Raw genomic sequence first — 11,977 nt, 5'->3', positions numbered from 1 at the left:
AAAAAAATCCTGAGAAGCTATGGACCAAAAAGCACCCCTTCCCCTATGCACCGAATTCCCATACTGCCTCCTCCTGAACTAGATGCTTACTTAAACTGTCTCACTTCTGACCATGCAAAGCTTGATCACCTTATCCCCTGCCAACAAATACACAGTCCATTCATATTCAAGCTCCAGCATATGAAAAGATTACGTATTGTTGACCGAGTGCTACAAAGCAGTATTACATCATAGATCTGTCATGCCATCTTAAACTGGGGCAGGGGAAGGGGAGGCGGCGCATAGGTGTAAGTTGAGCAGTTGGGCAGGCCACATGCTGTTGCAGGGAACTGAGAGGAAGCCTTCGATGTGGCGTGCACCCAAAAGGATATGCGCACAAGAAATATTTTGCCAATTAAGCAATCACTTGTCAAAGAGCATGCAGGAATTTGACACCAACCCTGTAAAGGGCTTTGCATAAAGCTTACAGCCTGTGCTTTCCAGGATGAAAGTGGTGGACAAATTCATTACCAGACCTGCGGGCCGAACTCCAACACAGCATCCAATGCCCTACGCTGAAGTTACCACAAGCAACCCAATATCAGAGTGTGACAGTGGAACATCAGACTTAATTCATGCAAGCTTCACCTGTTGCTGCACAAGTTCAAACTGCTGTCATTACGATTGCTGCAGTTCTCAAACATGCTTTCAGGATCTCACTGCAGTTTCAACAGTTTGTCCTCAATACATTGCGAAGATTGCTGATGAACCTCTCTGTACAAAAAACACCTGCTCACTGTTGCCTGTGTGAACAATCTACATAAACAGTTGCCTGGAGCCTGCATCTGAAGTCTGGATGCATGACACAGGCACCATTTTGGTTCAATTTGGTATTATTTTTGCCTGGGCAGGATGTAGAGACAAACTTATTGAACATCTATCATTTTCCACTCAACCTTAAACACTGAATCCCAAAGGAGGCAGCACTACCTCTAGACCACACTCCGTTGCAGGTGTTCACTGAAGCTGCTTCTTAAAAGGGACCAGAAGCTGCTGACAGGGCCTTGGACTCTCCTGAATCAGACCAACAACATCATGGATACCATTTGACCCATAGGTGGAGAGAATTGCCGTGGATCCATAGGTGGAGCCTGGTTTATAAATGCCAGAGCCTGTACACAGCTTGGTGATGGTATATATCACCGCTCTGGGCACCAAGGCCCTTCCAAAATCTCCTGCAATTAGCCTAGAGGCATGGCATGCTTGACTGCAGTCTGTTGCTGCACCCTACAGAAAGTGTGATGATGCAGAGGCTGTGTGCTGACAGGAGTGTCTGACGGACCAGGTTCCATCTTTGCAGGACGCTATACAGTGGCAGTGGATAATGCAATTTCATTTGATATAACATCAAACTGTGGCACAAAATATTGGCACACAAAAATAAAGGGCTATGAAAATGAATTCAGTGGTCTGTAAGTCTTTGAAAGCACTTGAACCTATTGCATTACACAGCACAAGGCAACCATCTTTTCACGCTTGCTAACATGATTTGCAATCATGCAACAGCTGAAAGCACAAGAATGACTCATCAAAACAGTAGTTGAGAACATGAGTAATTTAAGTAACATTACATTTCATTTAGATAAAGGCAGTAGCACTGCTGCTAACTGAAAACTAAGATGGAGCAATTTAATTGCAAATTTAGACCAATATCCTCAGGGCCCAGCCTTCAAATGGATTTGTCTCAAATATTACCACAGCACAAATCTTGAATTCATCAAGTTATGTGTTAGTACTCCAGTGTCACATCCCTTCCTTGTTACAATTGAACTATAAAATAGGTACATTTTACAACTGTTCAAGAATGAACTAAATCACACTTTATCAAACAAAAGGTGTCGCTTAGTGGATTTTTAAGACAAATCAGCTCCAGTAAGCTGACACTGAACATCCAACTGAATCATTACCATTATTAATAAATATGGGATACTGAATTTGTATACTTAGCCATCTATAATTTAACACTGAAATTATAAACCATCCCAGATAGAAAAGCTACCGCCACTTAGGAAAGCTTTGCAAAGCTCCAGACAAATACCAGGTAATGACTTTTTATCGCTAATGTGTATTACTCAATATAAACCATGCAATTTTGTCTGCACATACAAGATATAGGCTGGTCTTGATAATACCTGTTGTATATTTAAATGACTTGGGCTCAAACCAATCTGTTTACAAAACAGGATAGCTGCTGGATATCAGGAAAAAACAATGAGGTCCACTGGAATACTATGCGTGCTAATGAGATTCAACACAACCACTGCTGACAAGATAAATCATGCAGACAGTGCACATATTTCTCAGAAAAATAATAAACTTGATTTGAGGCATGATCAAGCATAAACTGGCAGTCAACAAGGATATTGTGTTAGTGTGACTGTTAGTGTACACAAGAAAACATGCACTTCAGTACCAAAAGCACACAAGTCTAAACTTTTTATTTTAAGATTTATTCAACTTACTCCTTCAAGTCCTAATGTTGTGAAAGGCATTCCACTTCTACACAGTTACAGTCAGCACACCACAAATTCTATTTCCTTCGTATCGTTTTCTCACAAGAGCCTTAACTTGTATTCAAAAACATTTCCATGGCGAAACAATCTCAAATCAATTAACTCAGCGTAGTTTGAGAATTTCAATTTGGATTATTCTGTAAATAAATACAGTCCTCAAAGAGTCAATAACTGAGTCAACTTGCGAACAGACACAAGCAGTTTCCAAAACTTAATGAACATTTTGTTCACAGAAATAATGGATTCTTCGGGTGCCAAAACATGAAATATTTTACATGGTTTTAAAATATTACCAAAAGCTGGAATCTAAGTGAGCAATTCAACTTTCCCAATAGCAATGGAAGAATGATGCAAAGTTCAGGGTAGTTTTTAAATTGGCCATGGTCTAACAGACTTAAATAGAATGCAACCAGTAATTCAAGGATAGAGCTAATCAACACTCATGCAAATCTGAAAATGTGGAAATTTCAGTGGATGAATCCTGAATGGCAGGATACTGTTAAGCTACACAACTATTTTGGATTATCTTAAATGTAGAGATAGACAGCAATGAATGATACAATTAAGATAGCATGTAATCCAAGACATCATGATCTCATCTCAGGGACTTAAAGAGTCTAACCAAGGTTTAAAAGACATCCTGGACAGGTTGCTGCTCAAAAAGTGGAGTAGACAAAGAGATTGACTAGAATGAGCAAAGAATGGTCATTTCAAAGCAATGTTACAGATGCTTAAAACCAGAAGTAATAGAAATTGCTGGAAATGTTCAGAAATCCTGGCATCAGCGTAGGTACAGAGTTAATACTTTGTGTCAATCCCCTTTTGTGAGATTCTTTTGAACTTGGAGATCAATCACATGGTAAGAGATGGCAGAGGATCCTCCTCCCATACTTCACGAAACATCTAAATGTGGAAAATTCCCCTCAGCACTCCTCTCATCAAACATGAATACGAATCTGTTAAAAACAGCTTGATTTAATAGGAGGTTGATTCATTTCTGCGATGCATGACTCTTTATATGCAGCCTCAACTCCTTCTGCACTTCTGCAGTGATTTGAAGAAACAGCAGTTACTGTGAAAGTTTGATGGTCTGCAATTGTACTTGGTAGAAATGTAGCCAATAGAATCTACCTCTGAGCATTACTCTTGCATCTGCATGCACTGACAATCTTGCCTTCCATGTTGCTTCTTTCATAATTCTACTCAACTGTGAATGTTCACTCCAAAAAACATTGAACTTATGTGCCAAGAATCTCCATCTTGAACAACTGTTAACTTTCAATGAAGTCTTCAGACTTTTGTTCCAACAGGTAGGGTATCTCCAAAACCTGTGCATGTGCCTGGACAGGATACAAGAAAATAAAGTGACCCAACAGACAATCACTTCATTATCAGCATGCAACCTCCTTTTCAATTGCTGCTTTTACACTAGAGTTAAATTAGCTCATCCACCTGACATTCATGCAAAAAGGTACAAACCTTTGAAAATCGTTTTGACCTGATACCCACCAAAAATGCTAACTTGTCTCTACCAATCAGTGAGTGCATTTTCGGCTTTTTGTCCCAAAGAAAGTTTGCTGACTGAACCAAGTCTAGCTACCAAGAAGACCGCCTCCAGCATCCAGGCCTTGGTAAGTTCATTTTGAGGATACTACTCACTGCACAAGGCAATTTGTGAGGATCCAGCAGCACCGGCACAGATCTCGCATCCAATGTAAAAACTTTGTGTTATTTCACAGTCAGTGTGTCAGCACATCTTTCAGATACATGATCACAATATAATCACTGCAACATAGCATGTAACCTGAGGACATAAGGATCATTTATGCATATTCCCCAGGATCACTTGAAGCGTGAACTATTGGAAGCATGCTGCTCTGTGTATCTTCATAACTGAATGTTAGCTCAGACACTAATGTGCCTGTGAATATAGTTAACTGTGGTAAATGCCTGTTGGATTTTTCAATACCACAACATCCTAACCTTTTCAGTCTTGATGTCCAGCAGTGTGGATCCCTGGCCCTTAAAACAGGTCACTCAATGAAATCAATGCTGTCCAATTGCCTGCAATCTTTTCTCCAGAGTTGGTAAGGACAGCTGTCACGCTTAGCAAGTCCAGATAATAATACAATATTTCCAACAAGTCCCTATGATCTGTCCCCAGGAGATCTACTAATTACTTACAACAGAACTAGTTAGGGGAAAAAAAAAGTGTTTCTCAAAATGATTCAAAATTACCTACAAGCTTTGAAAAAGAAAGGGCTCTTGACTGAAATACTTCCACATCAAAACGCTCACTGTAAGCCAAATCACAGCATTCATTAATCACCTTGATGACTAAAATTCACACAAAAATTGAAACTTATGTTTGAACGTTTCTGACACTAAAGCATACGTCTGCATCCCATAAACAGAAATAAAGATACCAAACGATTAATTTTTATCCGATGCAAAAATTCCACTTCTGATAAATATGCATTCAGATTTAATTCGCTGTGTTTGGGTTAAAAGGGCAGGGAACCAAGCAATATAAATTCATCCATTTATCGCAGAAATTCAACTCGATTGGCACATTTTGCATTGAAATTGCTAATATTACATTTCAACCAAATATACACATAAAAACAATTAAATTAGATGCAGAGTACCACTCTTATAACTGGGCTTTTGTATGTGGACAAATTGAAATGTCATTGCTTATTCCTGACTACTTGCTGTTTGATTTTAAATTCCCAGACTTTTTATTTTAGGCAGGATATATACCAATTACAGGGATTGTCTGCAATCTGTCCTGCCTTCCATCTAGTTTCCTTTCACTTTTGCTTCCCCACCCCTTTTCCTGCCATTATACTTGCTTAACACCTGCTTATACCTCGAATATTTTCCAGATGCAAGGTCATTAACCAGACTTGCTGAGTATTCCCAGCATTTGTTTTGGAAGGAACACACGTTTTTTATTTCTCGTAACTTTTGAAAGGGGAAGGAACTGTTCTACAGCAAAGAAATGGCTGTACTTTTTTCAAAGAAGCAAGTCATTGGAACTCTGCTGTGTTTACACTGCTGTTTTGACCAAGCTTGAAGGAGGGGGTACAGATTCCCAAGACTGTGTTCAATGTGAGCTTTGACTGGCAATTGGTCGTTGATTGGTTTGTGAAATTATGATCAGTTACGGATGCCAAAGGCCATCAACCTGGTAACTATCTGACTGGCTCTCGGGTCGCTGAACAGCTTGTTGGTATGAGTGATACTTGCAGAAGCCTTTTGATAGGGCAGGTGATGTGTTTCTCTCACCAGCAAAATTTCTAAACTCCTAACAAAGTTAGTTTATTTTCTTCCAACAGTTGGTTTTAACCAATAAGTTGAAGAGCCTGTAAATCATGAACCAGTATTCTGTCTCATGTCAACAAGTGAGAGAATCTAAAGGAAAAGAGCACAGAACAGAAACATGTGGAAAAAAAACATTCCATCAAGTCCTGATGACAAATGCGATTAAACAGATTCCCCAGTAATTTTTTGTCCTCCACACAACACAAATTTCTTTCGTCTCTCCGTCTGTAGTGCATTTTGAGGAGGTTGTTAGAGTTTTAACAAGTAGAGAGTTATATGTCAACAGTTCATTTAGTTTAAAAACCAAAAGAACTGCGGATGCTGCAACTCAGGAACAAAAACTAAATTGCTGGAAAAGCTCATCAGGTCTGGCAGCATCTGTGAAGGAAAAAACAGAGTTCATGTTTCAGGTCCAGTGACCCTTCCTCAGAACTGATGGTGGCTGGGAAAACATCAGTTGAGATGCAGAAAATAGGGACATGGTTGGGGTAGGGAGTAAACGATAGGATAGTGCTCAAAGAGAGAGAAAGACAGGTGGACAGACAAAAGAGTCGCTAACGACCAGGCTGGGAGGGTGAGTAGTTGTTAATGGGGACTGTTAGTGAGTAACAACAGTGGGTATGTAATGGCAGGCTATGTGAGAACAAGGCTTGGTGTATGTGGTTGGGGGCTGGGACATGGGAGAGTTTAGGCCCTAAAATTATTGAACTCAATAGTGAGTCCGGAGAGCTGTAAGGTCCCCAAGAGGAAAATGAGGTGTTGTTCCTCCAGCTTGCGTTGGGCTTCACTGGAACACTGCAACAAGCTACAGACAGATGTTGGCCAGGGAGCAGGGTAGGGCATTGAAGTGGCAGGCAACAGATAGTTCAGGGAATTTTTTGCAACCAGACCGGTCCCCAAGTCTACGCTTCGTTTCCCCAATGGAGAGGAGACCAGATTGTGAGCAGTGAATGCAATAGACGAGATTCTGGGAAGTGCAGGTGAAGTGTTGCTTCACCTAGAAGGTATGTTCAGGCCCTTGGATACTGGGGAGGGAGGAGGTAAACGGGCAGGTATTGCACCTTCGCCAGTTACAGGGGAAGGTGCTGTAGGGCTGCGGGTAGGTGTTGGGGGTGAAGGAAGTGTGGACCAGCCCTCCAGACTCAATTGACTCAGAGGCAAGGTGAGGCCAGGCCAGGCGAAAATGTGTCTGGTGGGGGCATCTTGCTGGAGGTTCATTTACTTTTCTGTGGTTAGAATCTATTTCTTCTGATATATCAGAATTCAAAGGTGTTAACAACTTTTAATATCACTCCATAAATCATGTCTATTAATCCATTAATTCGTGGCTATGACACTAACTGCAGATTTCCATGTACTACCCCACGCAAACTAACTCAGGGGCTTGCTACCGCATCAGGTTACAACCACTTCAATTTGCAGTTACACGCCACTCGAAAGTGCAGTCATGCATAACGCGCTATATAAACAACCCCCATTTAAACAAGACTGACTGACGTTCCATTCAGAGGTGCAGTCAGGAGTGACAGCTAACAAAACTGCGCAGACACTACAGGATGGTACCTTCTTGCAACCCCACACCAAAAACAGTATTATTTGATGTTAAAATCCAACTGAATAGCTGCTATTACCTTGTCATTTATCTTCGCCCTCCACCGAGAGTAGCTGTAAGTATCAGTCAAAGGTGACAATTGGATAGCCCGCTTCCTTTTAAAGTTACTTCCCTGCAGACTTCTCCTGTATATTAGATAACCAGGTACTTGTCCCAAGTTTTTATTCAATTATGTATATAAAACTTTACCCCACCATTAAAACTAACAAATGCTATTCAGTGTATGTAAGCAAACTTTAACCTACTATTAAAACTAACGGCGCTATGTCCAGACCCGCGCGACCTTGAACGAAAGAATGAATGAAACTGACAGCATTACTACAACAGGTGTGACCACGAAACCGAAAGAATGAATGAATGATAGTAAATAGAACCCACAGATGGACGCAACCATGAAATAAACTAAACAAGCCATAGTAAATAAAAACCACAATCAGAACTGTTGGGAACTCAGACTTTTATTTAAAAAAACACAAGATGCCTTTTTCTAACTTTAAAATTCTAACCTTGAAAATAACAAGACTAACACCTTTTGAATTATGCAAGGTCAAACCAGACAGACACTCTCATCTCATTAAAACAACCATTAACAGTCAACAATAACCGGTAACATTTAGCACATGTTTAAACCATCTCCGATTTCCTGCAAAACAGATTTTGCACAATATCTACTGCTTAGCACTCAAGTGTTAGAATGTTAAAGAATGCTTGAATTCTGTATAAAATGGCTGCGTTTGAGCTATGATTTTGGGGTTCTATTTCGCCTTACGTCGTTTTGCTGTGAATGTACAATAAAGAGGCTATTTTCGCCACTCACTCATCCTGGTCGTCTGGTTCTTGAAACACGATCTCACACTTCCTAATAGTCATTCTTGTCAGGTACAGAAACCCAGTTTGTGTTTTGTGTTAACCTGAATTAATCAAACAAGAAAAAGAAGTTTTAACTTCCATGACTACACAGTGTCTCCTGGGTGAGTATCCATTCGCTCAACAAACCTGGAAATTAATTTCTCCAGAGATAGTAGGAACTGCAGATGCTGGAGAATCTGAGATAACAAGGTGTCGAGCTGGATGAACACAGCAGGCCAAGCAGCATCAGAGGAGCACGAAAGCTGACGTTTCAGGCCTAGACCCTTCTTCAGAAATGAAGAATCTGAGTTATTCTTCAGAATTGTTCAGAATTTCTCCTCCAAGTTTTCCACACAGAGAAAGGATCTTGCACCAGGGAAATGTAAAAAGAATTGATGGATCAAATTGTTGCCACCAGGTGGTAATTCCAAATGGTACATGATGAAGACTGTCAACAAAATCAATTGGGTTGGACTTGGTCCATTCACAGTTTATCATTTAAGAAACTCACTTGAAAGTTGCTGCATCATAAACCACACAACGGCTCAAAAGACACATACATGGAGGGAAACTACCTGGCCTGAGTGTGAGAGAGCACACGGGAGAGAGTGAATGAGTGGGAGAGTTTGTGCACACACGCACGTGTGGAAACGCTGCAAATGGGGAGAGATGGTCAGCAAAGCGGTAAGTGCAAAAAGAATCTGCAAAGGGAAGGAGAGAGGCTGATAAGAGGATGAAATAGGAGTTGCAAAGGGAGAGAACAGTTTTAAACATTTCAACAAAATACTGAAGTAACTCAGAACCAGGAAACCCAAGGCAATGAATTAATTGAAAACGCATCTAGCTCAAGACTGCAGCAGTTCAACAGCTGCTCGATGGGCAAATAGATTTGTTACCATTTTAGTGGACTCCATATCAATTGGATAATTCAATACTGTAAATGTTTTTTTAGGATTTGTATTTGCATGTTATAACTTGGCACAAAATGTAAATTTTTTGAGATACAGTGACTGTGTTCAGGTCAAAAATGCAATTCATGAGGTCTGACCTCACCAGTACACAGTCTGTCCTGAGTGATGGCGTGTTAAAAAATAAATTTGCTGCTACCTTATGCGACAAAAAAAGTAACCCCATACCATATAACATGCTGTTAGAAGGAAAATTCAGCTTAAGTAGTCGGCAACTCCAGCATAGCATCAATGAATCACATACAAAAATGCAGCCCACAAAAACACTTGAGCAAGGGATAGATTTTACACAACAGAAAGGATGAAAAAGAAAAATATAGTTGGTACCTGGAGGAGTATTTTGTGTCAGTGGGAGGTTTATACTGAATTTTCCATGAAGCATCAGACATGTTACTGCCATGTCTCGTCTCTCTTGCACCAAGCAGCAAAAAAGCGTTGTCTAATTGCAACGTGTGTTGAGAATTTTAAAATTAGGTCCAATGAAAAACAATCATTTTCAAGTTTGTGAATGTGATACATTATAAATCACAGATACGAGTGGGATTGCAGTTATCTCGCTCGAGTATATAGAAGACAACCGTACACAAACTATACAAGTCTGCATGGATAGAAGTGTAATTTATTATCACAATTACCCACCTTTTGTTGGATCCATTAAGAATAAAGTTTAAACAAGAAAAATTAGGTACAATGTGCAAAATCTAAATATATAAATAACAAAACAAGCCTCAATAACAAAGTAAAGCAGGATTTTAGAAACTGGAATGTTCTAGCAGATAAGAAAAATTTATTTCAACGCAAAATGGAAAGACACAACACAGTTGGCCTGGATAGCCCGACATTCAGGCATTAACACAATCAAGGGAATCAAACAACTTTGAACTGTGAACCATTTGTAAGCTGACCTCAAAGGCAAAGAAATAATAATTAAGAGTTGTGAATTTGTGAAATAAACTACCAGCAACCACAACGAATACTTAATCTTTTACAAATCTTTCAAGAGAGAGAGACAGAGAGAGAGAGAGAGAAGGGAACCTTGATATGGATTGAATGGAAGATGATAACATACACCAAAACTACTTCCTGTTCATACTGTTTGAAAGTCTAGTTTGCTGACAGAAAATAAATTGCTTCAGTCTTCAAAACTGCAAATTCACAAATTCACCTTCCCACTTCTTGTCTTAGTATTAAGTAAAAAAGTGGAACAAAAGAAAGACAACTTTATAAAAGTTTTTAAAATTCAAAATAATGAGACGTGCTGGCTTTCCTGTCAACAGAATGTATGGACTCAACTGAAAAGAATGAAAGATGAAAAACATATCTATGATGAGAGGATACACACCAGAGAGCTGTTAGATATGACATTAGTTTTCAAAAAGAAAACAAGAACAACAATGAACACCAAAGGTGAACAATGAGATAAGACACTGGGTCAGTCTGATAGATAAATGACTCCTGCGTGAGTATGAACAGATTTAATACTTTCCAATTCAGGCTAGGTTGGGTTTTAAAAATCATGCTGCAGTTGTTATCAGATTGTTCCATTCGGCTTGGAGATGTTTGTAATTAGTAATTAGACCACAAGACCATGACATTTAGGAGGAGGCAGCCAATCAGCGCATCAAGTCCAGTTGCTTGAATCAGAGGCTGACTGTTCCAGAGAGCTTCATTGAGATGGGACTTGAACATCTGGACATTTTTCTTTCTTCAGATCTGGACGTTTTTTCTTTCCTTTTAGCTCTGTTTCAGATACTTCTGTTGTCTTTTTAATTCTGGTTTTTGTGACCAAGATGGCACTGGAGAATGTCAACTTTCTTCTCTTTTCACTGGACTCCTGTGTTCCTATACTTGAGGACACATGACAATAAAATTTAAAACTAATTCTAGTCATGACTGATCTGATAATCCTCAATTCCACTTTCTTGTCTTTACCCATAACCCTCTTTTTCTTTACTGCGTAAAAATCTGTCCATCTCAGCCTTGAAATTACTCAATGAGCCAGCACTTACAACTCTCAGTGGAAGGGAATTCCATAGATTCATTACCCTCAGAAAATAAATTCTTCCTGATATGTCTTTTCAATGAGCAACCCCTTATTCCGAAATCATGTCTCTGGTCCTCAACTCTCCAACAAGGGCAAACACCTTTTGCACATTTATCCTGTCAACACCCAAAGAATCAAATTTAGTTCTTATACAGTTATCTCTCACTCTTCTAAACTCCATTGAATACAGGCTCAATCTCTTCTTATAAGTCAGTCCCCCAGGGTAAATGAACCTTCTCTGATGGATTGCCTCCAATGCCCATACATTTTTCCTGAAATCAGGGGAATAAAGCTGCTCATAATATTCCTCAAAGAATTCGAAGAAATTTGTTCAGCATGATTTCCCCTTCATGAATTCATGCTGACTATGTATTTCTAAATGCTCTGCTATTTCATCCCTTATAATAGACTCTTAACATGTGTTAAGCTGACAGACCTATTTTTGTTTCCTTCCCCTTTTTAAATAAAGGGGCTACTTTAGTTATTTTCCAATCCTCCAAGACGTTTTCAGAAACCAAGGATTACTACCAGTGTATCAATCATCTCTGCAGCTGCGACTTTTCATCATAGGATACAACCCATCATGTAGAGAGGACTTTGGAGATCTTTAGCCCCATTAGTTATT

Source organism: Rhincodon typus, chromosome 43 (genome assembly GCF_021869965.1).
Source record: "Rhincodon typus isolate 14 chromosome 43, sRhiTyp1.1, whole genome shotgun sequence".
NCBI classification, from domain to species: Eukaryota; Metazoa; Chordata; class Chondrichthyes; order Orectolobiformes; family Rhincodontidae; genus Rhincodon; species Rhincodon typus.
This window is presented reverse-complemented; position numbering follows the sequence as displayed.